Source organism: Canis aureus, chromosome X, assembly GCF_053574225.1.
Source record: "Canis aureus isolate CA01 chromosome X, VMU_Caureus_v.1.0, whole genome shotgun sequence".
NCBI classification, from domain to species: Eukaryota; Metazoa; Chordata; class Mammalia; order Carnivora; family Canidae; genus Canis; species Canis aureus.
The window spans coordinates 81,468,564-81,486,101 of NC_135649.1; the positions used below are offsets into that span (position 1 = coordinate 81,468,564).

General features: G+C 38.2%; 1 protein-coding gene across 7 annotated transcripts in view; it reads right to left on the reverse strand.

Moving 5' to 3' along the window:
- CCNB3 (cyclin B3) overlaps window positions 1–14,123 on the reverse strand; it is a 91,592-nt gene extending 77,469 nt beyond the window's left edge. For 6 of the 7 annotated variants that reach the window (XR_013375253.1, XR_013375254.1, XM_077890369.1 and 3 more), the window contains exon 1: window positions 1,392–1,546. The gene's annotated coding sequence lies outside the window, so the exon portion shown is untranslated. Of the gene's footprint in view, window positions 1–1,391; window positions 1,547–14,050 lie in introns of those variants that run through there. The other variant, XM_077890371.1, reaches the window with a different exon arrangement.
- Window positions 14,124–17,538: the final 3,415 nt, after the last annotated feature.

Genomic DNA, 17,538 nt, shown 5'->3' on the forward strand with positions numbered 1-17,538 from the left:
GTTTTTCATATGATATTCATACACCACCTTCTTTATCCTAAACACTAATCACTTGCTTTGGGGGACACACAAAGTGACTTAAGGAACTAATTTCTCTGCCATTGGGAAGGGAGAGGCCATTGACACCACTAAAAACAAGCTTTCATTAAGGGACATTCAACAGAACATCTCAAATTCTACCACCTACAGAATGGAGCCACACTTGGACGAGAAAATTAAAATCCTTTCCACCTTCCAGACTTTCCATCTTCCCTATATACACACGATTAAGTGCTGGAGACCCCACTGAGCATCCCAGGGCTGGTGCTAAAAACACAAACAAGGGCAAGCTGGCTTGTTTAGAAGCCCAGTTGCTTAGCCTCCAAAACCATAGATCAAGACAGTGTACAGGAAACAGCAGCAACTTCATTTTACATATAAAAGCAGGTTACAGGCAGCATGACACAGGGGAGAGAATGTAGCATAGTGTCCACAAAACCAGCGCTGGGCTGGAAAGGATGCCTAGCGTCTAGCTCTGACTTTGCCCCTAGTTGACTGGATGATTCTAGGCAAATCCCTTTTCCCTCTCTAGGTCGTTTCCCCACCTAAGAAAATGAGGCAATGGGACCAGAGCCCTAGCTCCGGAAACCACGGTCAATAGACCAGCAATATTAGCATCACCTGGAAGCCTGCTAGCAATTTAAAATCCTAGGGCCCCCCCAAAAATAAAAATAAATAAAATAAAATAAAATCCTAGGACCCCAGCTAGACTTACCAAATCTGAAAAGTGCAAGTTAACAATATCCCCAGGTGATTTGTAGGCATTTCAAAGTTTAAGAAGCACTGTTCTAGGGTCCTTCGACCTCCAACATTCTAGGATCCTAAGTGAACCAAAGCACAGAGCAGTGGGAAAGCCAGAGCTGCAGCAGTTGGGGTAGGGTATAGAAGAGAGCCAGTGCAGATAAAGGGGATAACAAAGGAAAGAGCACCCGTTTCCATCCTCCTTCATATCCTCCATCGAACCTGTAATTCCAAAGACATCCTGCAAGTATGCACTCTCTGACTTAAATACGTCCCGTGGATGAACTTGATCCTCCACACTTCCACTTGTGAAAAGACGTTTTTTAAATGTACTCTGATTCAGGCACGTGTACTGGTCGCTCTATCTAAAAGGTAGGACCCAGTCTCCTTTCTTTTTCCATCTCACCCTCTAAAACACACTCCCTGCCCAACTTCGTACAAACTGCTGACATCAGAACAAAACAAAGATTTCATGGACAGGAGATGCCGATGCCGTGCTCGCCGGCGAGAGAAGAGTATGTTAACATGGGGCTGGAGTGGTGCTCAGGCATCAACCCGCGTGCGATAGGGCCGGACATTCGAGCGGGCAGTGTAAGCCCAAAGGCGCCTACCTCACATCAAGATTGAGGACAGAACAGGAAAGATCATGGACGCACTGCACTCCTAGACCAGGAGAGGCTCCGGGAAATGAACGGAGCTCCGTGTTGTAGTGACCCGTGTCCTCCTCAAACCGGCCTGTGCTCGCTCCAATCTGCCGAACAGCGAATTTTGAAAATTACAGCCTCAGAAGGAAGTGCGGTGGTGATTGGCCAGCAGGGGCCAATCAGCGTGCACAGTTGGGGCGCGTGCTCCCCTAAGGAAGGAGGGGCGGGGCTGGGTGTTTTTAAATTGAACTCCGCGGCTAATAGACTTCGCATTGGGGCGTGGTTTCGAGTACAATTGGTTGAACCCGCTGGACTAACCAGCTGAGCACTGGGTCAATTTAAAGAGGTGTTTTCATTTAAATAATCCTGCTGGAAGATGGTGCGGGAGAGTGGCTGCATAATGCAGATTCAGACCAATTAAAATATTAATATTAATAACCCTTCGTAGAGTCAAATGTTAACTCCTGCTGGCTTCACATATCTCCTTGTGAGGGAAACAGGGCAGAAATTATTGCCCCTATTTTATGGTTAAGCACCCATAAGTGCAGTAGACCTAATAATAGCATCAATTTACCACTAGCTCTGTGCTGCTATAAATTTTTATTGTTTAAATTCCTGTCCAAAAAGATAGGTACTTTTGCTAGTGCTGCTTTACAGATAACAAAATAGTAGCTTGCTAACTGCCCGATACCACAAACCTGCATTGTGGCAAAGCAGGTATTACAACTCAGATATTCTCATTCATTTCACTCACTCACTCACTCACCAGTTATTGAGTACCTGCTTTCTTCCAGGAGCTAGAAAAACTATATATGAGTAACTGACAAAAGCAAGAATCAATAGCCTTGCCCTGTCCTCTGAAGATGTTAAGAGTAAATGGAGATACCGAGGATAAAATCTAGGACTTGCTGGATATACAGCAGCTACTCTACCACTAAACTACTTTCCTGCCTTTATTATCAGACCATTCTTCCTTTAGGATCTCACAGCTTCTACATTAAAGGTGAAATATTCAGGGGCACCTGGGTGGCTCAGTCGGTTAAGCCTCTGCCTTCAGCTCAGGTCATGATCTCAGGGTCCTAGGATGGAGTCTCAAGTCAGGCTCCCTGCTGAGCAGGGAGTCTGCCTCTCCCCCCTGCTCACACTCTCTCTTTCTCTCTTTCTCTCTCCCTCTCTCTCTCTCTCTCTCATAAATAAAATATTTAAAAAAAAAAAAAGCTGGAATTTTCACATGATCCCAGGCCTTCTTCTCTTTTTAATCTCCCTAGGTTTTCTCATCCAGATCCACAACTTAATTTTTTTTAAGATGTTATTTATTTATTTATTTATTTATTTATTCATTCATTCATTCATTCATGAGAGACACAGAGAAAGCCAGAGACATAGGCAGAGAGAGGAGAAACAGGCTCCGTGCAGGAGCCCTACATGGGACCTGATCCCAGAACTCCTGGATCACATCCTGAGCCAAAGGCAGATGCTCAACCACTGAGCCACCCAGGCGTCCCAAGATCCACAACTTCAAATATCATCTAAAAACTGGCCCTGAACTCCAGATTCATAAATCCAACTTACTACACATATCCACTTGGATGTCTGATAGACAACCTCAAACTCAACATTTTCACAATGCTAACCAAACCTGATCCTTTTTCCAATATCTTCCATTTCCAAAATTTGTACCACATCAAGCCTGTTAAGCCAGAAACTTGGGTATCATCCTTGATTCAAACTCTCTTCTATCACCTTACCTTCCCATATCCTATCCTTCAGCAAGACCTTTGATTCTACCTTAAAACCATACCTTACATCCATCCATTTCTCTCCACCTCCACTGCCACCACAGTCTCTCATTTGGACCATTGTCAAGAACCTCCAAGCTGCTCTCCACCTTTCCAATCTTGATCTCTAATGTGAATACAATACAAGATCAATCTTTTTTAAAAAAGAAAAATTAGGGATGCCTGGGTGGCTCAGCAGTTGAGTGCCTGCCTTCGGCCCAAGCCATGATCCTGGAGTCTGGGGATCAAGTCCCACATCAGGCTCCCTGTATGGAGCCTGCTTCTCTCTCTGCCTATGTCTCTGCCTCTCTCTGTGTGTCTCTCATGAATAAATAAATAAAACCTTAAAAAAAGAAAATTATATCATCTCTCTCATGCTTTAGTGGTTTCCCACAGAACTTAATATCCATACTCCTTACTCTGGTCTACAAGGTCCTGCCTATATCATCAACCTCTTCTCACACCACTCTTTCTTGTTCACTACATTCCAGCCATAATGGTCTTCTTTCAAAGCTTTGAATATAATAAAACTCTTCTCCTCAGATCTTTGTACATGCTATTTCCACTGCCTGGAACATTCTTCCCTCTATTCTTTAAATTACTTGGTTTTTTTTCCTGATGCTTCAAGTCTCAAATGCCCCCTCTTCAGAGGCCTGCCCTGACCATGTTATCTAATGTAGGATTCTCCTCCCATTCCTTTATACTCTATCTCGGCCCCTTACATTTATTTTAGAGTAATTATTGCTATTTGTAATTTTTTAACCTATGTTCTCACTCAAGAATGCAAGGTCCTTACCTAAAGAGTATTACACTAAGTGAAGTAAGTCCTACAGAGAACAACAAATACCATATGATTTCAATTACATATGGAATCTAAAAAATATAACAAATGAAAAAATATATGTATAACAAATGAACAAACAAAAAACAAACAGAAACAGACTCATAAATAAAGAGAATGAATTGGTAGTTGTGTGAGGGGAGATAGATAAAGGGAATTAAGGAGTAAAAACTTCCAGCTATAAGACAAATAAGTCATGAGAATGAAAAGTACAGCATAGAAAAAAAAAAGAAAAGTACAGCATAGAGAATATAGCCAATAATATTGTAATAACTTTGTATGGTGACAGATGGTAACTACACTTATTATGGTGAGCATTTTGTGATGTATATAATTATCTAATCATATACCTAAAACTAATATACGTCAACTATACCTTAATTACAATTTTTTAAATTCTAAAAATTACAATGTACAATAAAAAATAAAACAAAAGGAATACAGGGCCCATAACTATAAGGGCCATATCAATTGTGCTCTATCTCCAGTCATTAGCATTAACAATAGTTCATATTTAACAATTGCTTATTCTATGTTTGATGCTGTTCTGAGACTCACAATAATAAAATGAGGTGTTAATATTCTCATTTTGCGGAAGAGAAACTTAGAGTACAGAGAAGTTTAGTAACTTGCCCAAGATTACACAGCTAGCAAGTTATTGGACTGGGATTTAAATCCAAGCAATCTGATTCCAGAAACAGACACATAATCATTACCCTATACTTGCCTCTTTGACAAATGATTAAAAATATTTGCTAACTAAGCAAATTAGTATTTTCTTTTGAGGGTAATCACTATGGACAAATGCCCCACTGGGATGCACTAAAAAAGAAATACATTATTAACCCAAGTCACTTTAAGTCTTCTTTATTTTCTTTAATTTTTATTATTCAAGTATAGTTGCATACAATGTTATCTTACTTTCAGGTGTACAATATAGTGATTTGACAATTCTATACATTACACAATGATCACCATGATAACTGTAGTTACCATTTATCAATACACAACACAGTTATCATATTATTGACTATATTCCCTGTGCTGTACTTTTAATTTCTCTAACTTTTTTATTTTAAAACTGGAAGTTTGAACCTTCACTTACTTCATTCATCCCCTCCTCTGGCAACCACCAATTTATTCTCTTTATGAATCTGTTTCTATTTTTTGTTTGTTCATTTGTTTTGTTTTTGAGATTTATATATAAGTGAAATCATATGGTATGTGTCTTTGTCTGACTTATTTCACTTAGCATTACACCCTCTAGGTCCATTCATTTTGTCATAAATGCCAACAGCTTGTTCTTTTTTATGGCTGAGTAATATTCTATTATATATACATATATGCTTCCATCTTGGTTATTGTATGTAATACTGCAATAAACACAGGAGCACAAATATATCTCTTCAAATTAGTGTTTTCATTTACTTTGGGTAAATACCCAGTAGTGGAATTACTAGATAATATGATATTTCTATTTTTAATTTTTTGAGGAACCTCCATACTATTTTCCACAGTAGTTGCACCAATTTACATTCCCACAAATGGCACATGAGGGTTCCCTTTTCTCCACATTCTTGCCAACACTTGTTTATTTTTTTGATACTAGCCATTTTGACCCATTGCAAAGTGAGATTTCATTGTGGTTTTGATTTTCTTTTCCCTGATAATCAGTGTTATTCAGCATCTCTTCATGTGTCTGTTGGCTATCTGTATGTCTTCATGGGAAAAATGTCTACTCAGGTCCTCTGCCTATTTTTTCATTGGATTATTTGTTTTTTTGGTGTGGGGTTTCATAAGTTCTTTATATATTTTGGATTTTAACTATTTATCAAACATAACATTTGCAAATATATTCTTCCATTCAGTAGGTTGCCTTTTCATTTTGTTGATGAAAACAACAACTTCTTCTTTCATTGTGTATAACTTTTTCTATTTTGGTTCAATCCCAATAGTTCATTTTTGTTTTTGTTTCCCTTGCCTGAGAAACATAAATATGTTTCTAAGACTGATGCCCAGGATATTACTGCCTATGTTTTATTTCAGGAATTTTACAGTTTCGGGTCTCACATATGGGTCTTTAATATACTTTGTTTTTATATATGGTGTAAGAGAAAGGGGTCCCATTTTTCCAATATTATTTATTGAAAAGACTGTCTTTTCCCCATTGTATATTCTTTCCTCCTTCATCATAGTTTTATTGACCATATAAACATGGGTTTATTTTCTGGGTTCTCTATCCCATTCCATTGATCTATGTGTCTATTTTTGTGCCAGTTCCATATTATTTTTATTACTATAGCTTTGTTGTATAGTTTGAAATCAGGGAGCATACCTCCAGCTTTGTTCTTCTTCCTTAAGATTGCTTTGGTTATTTGGGGTATTTTGTGTTTCCATATAAATTTTAGGATTATTCTAGTTCTGTAAAAAATGCTGTTGGTATTTTGATAGGTATTGCATTGAATCTATAGATTCCTTGGGTTATTATGAACATTTTAACAATATTTTTTATTAAGGGAGAGAGCATTAGTACGGTTAGGGGCAGAGAGAGAGATAATCTCCAGCAGGCTCCACACTCAGTCTGGAACTTGACGCAGAGCTCTGTCTCACCACCCTGAAATCATGACCTGAACTGAAATCGAATTGGACACTTAACCAACTGAGCCACCCAGGCACCCTGGACATTTTAACAATATTAATTCTTCCAACCTATCATGATATATCTTTCCATTTGTTTGTGTTGTCTTCAATTTTTTATCAATGTTTTATAGTTTTCACAGTATAGGTCTTTTACCTCTTTGATTAAATTTATTCCTACATATTTTATTCTTTTTGGTATAATTGTAAATGGGATTGTTTTTCTTAATTTCCCTTTCTGCTACTCCATTATTAGTGTATAGAAATGCTACAGATTTTTGTATATTAATTTTGTGTCTGACAATCTTACTGATATATTAGTTCTAATAGTTTTCTGGTGGAATATTTAGAGTTTTCTATATATAGTATCATGTCATCTGCAAATAATGACAGTTTTAGTTCTTTTCCAACTTGAGTGACTTATATTTCTTTTCCTTATCTGATTTCTATAGCTAAGATTTCCAGTACTAAGGTAAATAAAGGACTGTAAGCCTTTCTTTAGTCAAGAGAAGAGAAGTTCTATCTATCAAAATAACAGCAATATAAAAATTACAAAAGAGCCTATTTCATTTTTCCTATTTCCTCCCAGATTTTCACAAAAACAAAAAGTTATTGAGCAAAAGATATAAATTTCCCAAAATTTTTAAATTTGTTTTTCTCTCAACCTTCATGGCTCCAGTTGACTTAACCTCTCCTTTGTGTTGCAATCAGAGAGAACACTGAGAAAATAGGAAATAGAAAATAGGAAATAGTCTATCACTTTCCAGTATTTCCCTCCTCCCAGGCAGACTACATTCTCATAAACTCTTCTTTCTCCTTCCCCCGATAGAAAAGATCTGCTATTATCTACTTCACTTTTATTTTTTTTCTACTTCACTTTTACATGAAAATATATTCCAGATGGACCCAAGATTTAATTGTGAAAATGAAACCATGGAAATACTAAACAAAATATAAAAGAATACTTTTATAATCTTGCAGATGGAAAAACTTTTCTAAACAGAACAAAAATATTAAAGATAGCAAAAGCTTCGGTAAATTTTAATAGCTAAAAATTGAAAATGTGTTTAGCAAAACAAATAAAAAACAAAAACAAGATTAAAAACCTAAAAACAAACTGGAAAAAATCATTGGCAATACAAATGACAAAAGACTAATTTCTAAAAGATACAAAGACAACTTCATAATCAACAAGAAAAAGATGAACCATGCATCAAAAATGCTGTCAAGAAATGAACACTTAGAAATAAAAACGATCGATAAAAATGAAAATATGCTCAATTTTACAAAAAATAAATACAAATTAAAATAGCAATGCATTGTTTTTGTTTAAAACATCAACAAAGGCTTAATAGCTTAACAATAACTGCTATTGAAAAAGGAATGGGTAAACAAGCACTTTATTCACTGTCAGCAGCAGTAAAAACTGCCATAAACTTTGGGAGGTTTATTTGAAAATACTTATAGAATTTTAAATGTTTGAACCCTTTTACCCTGAGATTGTACTTATTCCAAGAAATAAGGATGAAATTTTCCCAAATTTGAGAGAGACATAAACCTACATATTCAAGAAGCTAAGCAAACCCCAAACAGGATAATGTTTATCCAAACAGGATAAACCCAAGGAAATTCAAAGAAAAACATATCATAAATTCCTGAAAACTAAAAGACAAAGAAAAGAGCCTTAAAAGCAGCAAGAGAGAAATGACACCTTTTTAATTGGACAAAATGTTTTTGAATGATGATGGATTTCTCAACAGAAACCATGTAGGCCAGAGGAGATGACACAATATTTTTCAAGTACTACAACACAAAAGCTGTAAACTCAGAATGCTATATCCAAGAAAAATAACTTTCAGGAGTGAAGGGCAAATCAAGTCATTCTCAGAGGCTTACCTTAAAAGAACAGAAAGTTCACAAAACAGAAGAAATAGTAATAGGAAGAGTCTTGTAACATTAGGGAGAAAGAATAGTAGAAGGAGCAAAACTAAAGGTGGACATAATAGGCTCTCCTTCTGATGCTCTCTTGTCAGTATGTTTGAGAGCTATAGCAAAAATTGTAACACTGCTTAATGGGTTCTCATTGTATGTGAAGGAAATGTTTAAAATAATATAGATGGAGGATGGCAGAAGAACACAGTTTCTACACCTCCTTCCATACCTCCTTACTGACTAGTAAAATGTCAATCCAATAGATTGTGATAATTGTGCATATATCATTTAATACCTCAAACTTGCACTAAAAACACTATAGATACATCAAAATGGAATTCAAAAGAATGTTCAAGTAACTGACTGGAAGGCAGGTAAAAGAAAACATATAAATGAGAAACAGAGTAAATAATCTGAAAACAAAAAATAAAATGGTGGACTTAAACCCTAACAGATCTGGGCACTTGGGTGGCTCAGTGGTTGAGTGTCTGCCTTTGGCTCAAGCCGTGATTCTGGGGTCCTGGGATCGAGTCCCACATCGGGCTCCCCACGGTAGGAGCTTGCTTCTACCTCTGCCTATATCTCTGCCTCTCTGTGTGTGTCTCATGAATAAATAAATAAAATCTTAATAAGTACATAGTTAATTAATAAACCCTAACAGATAAATTATTATGTTAAGTGTAAATTGTTTAAGTAGAGGAATTCAAAGAGATTGGCAGTGGATTTGAAAAAAACACATGACCCTATTCAGGTCCTATGCCCATATTTTAATTGAATTATTTGTGTGGGGGGGTTATATTGAGTTGTTTGAGATCTTTATATATTTTAGAAATTAACCCCATCAGTCATATCATTTCCAAATATCTTCTCCCATTCAGCAGGTTGTCTTTTCACTTTGTTGATGGTTTCCTTTACTATACAGAACCTTTTTATTCTGGTGCAGTTCCATTCGTTTATTTTTGCTTTGGCTTTCCCTTGCCTTAGGAACAGATCCAAGAAACTGCTGCTTAGACTGATGTGCAAGGGCTCGCTGCCTGTTTTTTTATTTTTTAGGAGTTTTATAGTTTCTGGTCTTACATTTAAGTCTTTAATCCATTTTATTTTTATATTTGGTGTAAAAAGGTAGTCCCATTTCATTCTTTTGCATGTAGCTGTTCAGTTTTGCCAAGACCATCTATTAAAAAGATTTTTTCTCTTCCCCATCACAAGTTCTCACCTCCTTTATCATAGACTAGTTGACCACATAAGTATGGGTTTATTTTTTCTCTACTTTGTTCCATTGATCTAATCATCTGTTTTTGTGCCAGTACCATACTGCTTTAATTACTATAGCTTTGTAGTATAGTTTAAAATCAGGGAGTGTGATGCCTCCAGCTTTATTCTTCTTTCTCAAGATCACATTGGCTATTTGGGGTCTTTTGTGGTTCCATACAGATGGCCAACTGACTTATGAAAAGATGCTCAACATCACTAATCATTAGGCAAATGCAAATAAAACCATAATGAGCTATCACCTCACATGTGTCAGAATGGCTAGTATCAAAAAAAAAAAATACGAAATAACAAGTGTTGGCAAGAATGTGGAGAAAGGGGAACCCTCCTGTGCCATTTGTGGGAATGTAAACTGGTGCAACCACTGTAGAAAATAGTATGGAGGTGCCTCAAAAAATTAAAAATAAGAATACCATATGATTCAGCAATTCCACTTCTGGATATTTATCCAAAGAAAACAAAAATACTAAATTTAAAAGATATATGCACCATTACGTTCACTGCAGCATATTTACAATAGCCAAGATATGAAAGCAGCCTAAAGTGTCCATCAACAAATGAGTGAATAAAGAAAATGTGGTATAGATAGATTTTAGTGGAATATTACCCGACCATGAAAAAGAATAAAATCTTGCTATTTGTGACAACATGGATGAGCCAAAAGTGTATTATGCTAAGTGAAATAAGTCAGAGAAAGACAAATATCACTTGATTTCATGGAATCTAAAGAAACAAAGCATATCAATAAACAGAAACAGACTCATAGATACAGAAAACAATCTGGTGGTTTCCAGAGAAGGTTGGTTGAAATAGAGGAAGAGAATTAAAAGGTACAAACTTTCACTTATAAAATAAATAAGACATGGAAATGCAATGTACAGCATAGGGAATATAGTTAATAGTATCATAACAACTTTGTATGGTAACAGATGGTAGCTAGATTTAATATGGTGATCGCTTTGCAATCTATATAAATGTTAAATCACTATGTTGTACACCCAAAACAAATATAATATCTTATGTTTACTACATTTCAATAAAAATGATCCAATGATATAATGTCAACAAGAAGTGCGCTTCAAATATAAGTAGATTGAAAATTAAAAATGGAAAATGACGTATCATACATTATTTTTTTAAAGAAAAAAGCAAGTGTAGCTCTATTAATATCAGAGAAAGTAAACTTCAGAGCAAAGTAAATTGCCAGGGGCAGAGAAGAATATTACATAATGATAAAATGGTCAATCCACAATGAAGACACAGCAACCCTACAGACCCTACTGACATCCAAAGGATAATGAGGGAATACTATGAGCTCTACACACATAAATATGACAACTTAATTGGAATGGACAAATTCCCTGGAAATCACAAACTACCACATACCACAATGCACCCAATATGAAATACATCGTTTGAATAGCTCCATAGTTTTAAAGAAATTCAATTTGTAATTTTAAAATTCTCAAAAAAGAAGTCACCTGGTCAAGATTACTTCACTGGAGAACTAAACTAAGTGTTTAAGGAATAATTAACACCAATTCTTCACCATTTCTTCCAGAAAATAGAAGAGGAAGGAATACTTCCCAACTCATATGAAAACACTTCTACTGTGATACCAAAACCATACAAAGACTACAAAAAAAGAAAACCACATATCAATCTTCCCTCATGAAAAGAGATGCAAAATCTTCAGCAAGATATTAGCAAATACAATTTAGCAATATATAAAAATATTATATACCATGACCAAATGATCTGGATTTATTCTAGGGATTCAAGGCTGGTTCAAAAAATCAATCCACACAATCTACCATATTAACAGGCTAAAGATTCCACAAAAATAATTAGAGCTAATAAATGAGCTCAGGGCTGTAGGATACAAAATCAATATACAAAACTCAATTATATTTCTATAGATTTGCAAGGAACAATGTGAAAATAAAATCAAGAAAACAATTCCACTTACAATGGCATCAAAACAAATAAAACATATAGAAATAATTTTAACAAAAGAAGTACAAGACTTGTACATTGAAACCCACAAAATATCTTTAAGAAAAATTAAAGACCTAAATAAATGTAAAGACATCCCATATTCTGCTATTGAAACCCTTAATATTAAGATGGCATCCCCCTCAAATTGATCTACAAAATCAACGAAATCCCTTTCAAAGTCTGTGTAGTTAACATAGCAGACCTGAGAATGTTATCATCTGAAAATCCTGCAGGCAAGGTTAGCCCCTTGGTTAGAATCTGGGAACATGGATTTAGGGAGGGTTCCCCACCACCCTAACAGATAAAGGTAGCTCACTGTACCTTAATTGTGCAAACAATACATCTAATGGTGTACACCAGATTTCCTCCTGGGACTTTGGAGTTTGGGTATGAACTAGGCAGAGGGTGCCCGCACGACCAGCCTCCAGTAAAAATTCTTGGCACCAAGCATCTAACAAGAATCCCTCGAAAACATCATTTCACACATGTGGTCACAACTCTAAACCGGGAAAAGTTATGCCAAGTGAAAGAAGTCAGTCACAAAAGACCACCTACCGAATGATTCCATTTATACGAAATGTCCAAAATAGGCAGCTCTATGGAGACAAAGCAAGTTAGTGATTGCCTAAGGCCGGGTAAGCATAGGGTTCGGGGAGCTGGAGTGTGATAAAGAGTATGAGGTTTCTTTTTCGGTGGTTAAAATGTTCTGAAACTGATTATGGTGATAGTTCCTCAACTCTGTGAATATACTAAGAATCATTGAGTTATACACTTTAGGTGAATTATGTGGTATTTGAATTATATTTCAATAAAGCTGTTTTTAAAATAACTAGTTAATGAGATATATTGGTTCTTTCAAAAAAAATCTGTTTAAGAGTAGCAAGAAAAGATTTGGTGGAACCAGCGAGGAAGTTACTGCAAAAAGCCAGGCATTTTGGACCTAGGTGATTGAACATTTTTGGCTATGGCCAAACACTTCTATATGATTCTGAGCATGGCAATTTCTTGAACAACCACTAACATAGATTAACCTAGTGCTATCCTTTGCAGGGTAAATGGAAATCAGTAAAACACAATCATTCTCCTCAAGCATTTGGAAGGCCAAGCTCATAACGAAATAGAAAAGGCACTTGCTTTCCTTGAACCTATAAACAACTTTTTTGAAGGAAATGTATCAATAACTATAACACACACACAAAAAGTGCGGTTTTGTGGGTGGGGAGTGACTCTATGAGGGAGGACTCACCAATTCCCCTTTTCATTTGCGGACCACCTTGGCAAAAACGGGCTTCGGTAACGGAGGATCTCGTGCCCTGAGCGAAACACGTTTTCCGAGCAGCTGCGACCTCCTAGTGGCCACATGAACTCATTACCCCCATTCACCCTCTAGATTTGAGGGTCTCTGCCTGACACCCCCCACGGGGCAAGGACATGACCACGCGGAGGACTAGGCCAGGGCAGCCCGGGTGGCTCAGCGGTTTAGCGCCGCCTTCAGCTCAAGGTGTGATTCTGGGGAGTCGGGATCAAGTCTCGCGTCAGGCCCCCTGCATGGAGCCTGCTTCTTCCTCTGCCTAGGTCTCTGTGTCCCTCATGAGTAAATAAATAAAATCTTTAAAAAAAAAAAAAGGACTAGACCAGTCTTCACTTCATTTTAACATCCTTAACCGGTGGCGGGGGGAGGGGGAGGGAGGAATGCCCACCAGTGCTATGGGGGAACTCGGCTACACAGGCTTCCAGATCCCCTTCCTCTCCTCCAAGAGTCTTGGTTTAAAACGTGCAATTCACTGACAAAGATACCAGCAGAGGAAAAGATTAAAAACTCTGTCGCCAGTTAATACTATACTTAGAAAGTATATACTTTCGTCAGACGTTCCAGACGTTTGTTGGTTTCAAAGGAAAACAACAACAACAAAGACAAAATCCGACTCATAGCCTACTTTCCTCAGCTACCTCTCCACAGCTCTGACAAGAAAATTCGTTTATAGACTTACATCCGTAAGGCAAAAGGCCCTGTGAGCGCCTAGGAAATGAAGTTGTACCTCGCGCGAGCCCTAGCCAGCTTGAAACCAACGCCTCGCTTTGTCAAAGGGACTCTCCCCAAGTAGCGGGAAACAAACAAAACGAGGCACAAAGCAAAACACGGAGAGGGGGCCGGAGAAGTGACTGACCGCTTCAGAGCGACCGGCTGCAGAAAATGCCGCCTCAGCAAATGGGTCCCGGAGCCAGCCGGTCCGACCCCACCGTTCTCACCAGCAGGGGGAGGTAGCGGATCGACGCTTTGCTCGGTCACACTCGAAACCACCAGATGGGGCCAAAAGATCAGAGTAGGTACCCCCTACCCCCACCCCTTAGCCTTTTCTTTTTCTCGAGGGAAATTTCTCTTCTGCCTCTTGGGAGCCCAGAAGAAAGAAAAGGGGTGCCACTCCCCGCGCGCGCACACCCACCTCCAAAATAATGGAAGTGGGGAGAGCCTCATCTAGTCGGCTCTCGCAACCTCTCCGCCAAAGGGCCGCGCATTGACAAAATCGGGTTTACAATAGTATCCGTTTCTTAAGGCCGTATGACAATCAAATGAGATGATGCAGGTAAAACAGTACTGAACAGATTTTCAGTGTGGGAATTGCGTCTCTCAGAAGTAGACTGCCCACTGAAATATTATTACAGATCCCAGGACTCCGCGGCTTCTGAACTGTTGGCTGCCCGAAATTCCAAAGACGTTAGTATTTGCTCCCTGAGCCCAGCCGTGTGCCCAGTATTGCAGGCAGATTCGATGAGAGACGCAGGAACTGCCCGTCAGGCTTTCAACGCAGGTGATCCAGGGATAGGAAAAGTTAATTAACTCTACAAGACCGGATCTAGTAAATGTCAGATGAATTATACAGACAAGAAGCAAATGTTCTAGGAAATCAGAGGAGGGAAATTTCCCAATTATAAGAGGGAGGAGCCTGACCAGAAATGGCCACTGCCACGCCAAGCCCACCTTTCACAAATAGCTATTAAGTCATTTTCTACAACAAGGCAATAGAACAGATCTTAGCTGCCTAATTAAGCCTCTTCCAAACAGGAAACCCCAACATTATCTAAGAGATCCCTTTTCTTTAACAGCTTCCCTCTAGAATAAAAAACGAGAATATTAATAGCATTTTAAAGTCCTTTATTTTCTCCCTCCACTGCTTCAATCACTCATAGAAAAGGCCAGACAGATATGCACAATACAAACATAACATAAATACTTAACAGAAGTAATTGTGCAGCACCATTGCCATGATTTTTCACTTCAGTATGGTTGCCTGAAGCTGCTCTAAATGACATTGTGTATTTTCATGTCTGGAAAATAATTCGGGGGGCAGGGAGAAGTGAAGTTCCCATTTGTGTTGGGCCACAATAAATAATGTCTGTTAATCACTGGTATCACCATGCATTTTCCAAATGGTAGTAGTGTCATCTCATAAACTAAATTAGGCTGCCTAATCTGAGACTAGAAGATATTTGGTGAGACTAACAGACAGACATTGATTTCATGAAGGCTGATAGTTCAACTCATTTAAATTTCAATTTGCTATTATTCATAACAATTACACAGGTCCCATTTTTATTATCTTAAATAGCCCTTTCAAACCAAATGTAAACTGAAAGCATAGTTTAAAGTGTTGATTTGTACAATTACTCGCAAGTTTGTATGGAAGAGATGTTCGAGTAGAATAAACAAAGTTAGAAAACGGTTGACAATGGTTCAGAAAAAAAGAAAAGACAATAAAGCTTCTATGTTTAACATCTCTATGTTTGGCCCTTAAAGGCTAATCTAAGTGCATAGAACTTCACACATATTCACACACTAACATAGCATACTCCTTCTTTTGACTCTTTGAACATCCTTCTCCCTCACCCATCTGTTCTCACCTCTAGTCAGTGTAAGCTGGTCTGAAAATCAGCAGAACCCAAGAAAGATGAGGCAGAAGATACACTGTAACCTCTGACTGAGACTCCTCACATTTTTGTTGTTGGTTTCCCAGCCAAATGCTGCTCTTGTTTGCTCCTGGTTAGCCTCCAGGATGACAGGATTGGGGTGCCATGGGACAGGGCTCTAATCATCTGTAATAGTTCTCTTTTTGTCATTCAGGGGATTTGGTAAGATATTTTCCAGGCCCAGATCATAGTTGTTTCCTTCTGGGCTGGGAGACATAGAGACTTTTTGTTTTTTAATCTTAGGGATATACATTCTTCTGCTTGGAGAATAAATACATGTTTTCTTCCTTTGCTTTTTATTCTGCAGACATGAGCCAGACACAGGAGCTCCAGCTTTTTCTATAATCATCAAAAGTTCTCAACAAAAAGGTGATATAGGAAAAGCAAGTCTTGTACTTCAGATTTTAGCTCATCACCACCAACAAAGCCTCTCTCTTTGACCAAAATGTATTTTTTAAAGATTTCGTTTATTTATTCATGAGAGACATAGAGAGAGAGGCAGAGACATAGGCAGAGGGAGAAGCAGGCTCCTGATGTGGGACTCGATCCTGGGACCCCAGCCAGGATCATGCCCTGAGCCAAAAGCAGATGCTCAACCACTGATCCACCCAGGCGTCCTGACCAAAATGTACTTTTTTAAAAAATAAGTTGTATATATTTAAGGTATACAACATGATGATTTGATATAGTCAGGCTCCTCTGAGACTTCTCAACTAGGCCTTAACCTTGGCTTATAACAACTGCAACTTTGGGCACAAACGATATCATCCATTCCTGGGGTGCCTGGGTGGCTCAGTTGGTTAAGCGTCAGCCTTTGGCTCAGGTCATGATCCCAGAGTCCTGGGTCCTGGGTTCTGAGTCCTGGGATTGAGCCCCATGTCAGACTCCCTCCTCAGCAGGGAGTCTTGTCTGCTCTCTCTCCCTTTGTCTCTTCCCTTGCTTCTGCTCTCTCTCTTTCTCTCAGAAAAATAAATAAAATCTTTTAAAAATATATCATCCATTCCGTACATTAAGAGACTTGAACAAACACTAACAGTTTCTGTCAGCTCAAGGCCACGTCCCTAGGATGATGACCCCAACCTCCTTTAAAGGCCTGCCTAAGAAAGTTCAACCCTGACAGAAGAATTTACTGTTTGTGTCAGCCAAAACCTGATTATAGGCCCCTGACCTCCCTTTTCTTAGAACATTTACTTTAGAAAACCTGTCATTGTAAATCCTTTCTCTGTTCCTTTGAGAGCTATCTTCTACAACCCAGAAATATTTTTCTCAAGGACCTGGGAGCCATCCCTTTGAAATGTAATCATCAAGAAAGAAGGACCCTTGTTTTCTAATCTCTATGAAAGGGTAGGAACCTAACTTTGATACCAGTTAGCACACACAGTTGCCCTAATCGCACTGATCACACCTCCCCCGCCAACACACACACACACACACACACACACACACACACACACACACTTCCCCTGAGCATTTTTTCCTTTAGCACACCCCAGCATTTAAAACACCTTCTGCTTCTTGTTTCAGTGGATCTGAGCTTTGTTCCTTTGAAGACTCTTCCTTACTGCAGTAGCCTGAATAAAATCTGTCTTGCCACTTTCAACAAATGTATAGCTCTATTTCTCTTTGATGCCATGAACTAACAAGATCAAAACTGTAGAGTGGGGATAAGATATGCAGTCTCAGGGGTAAC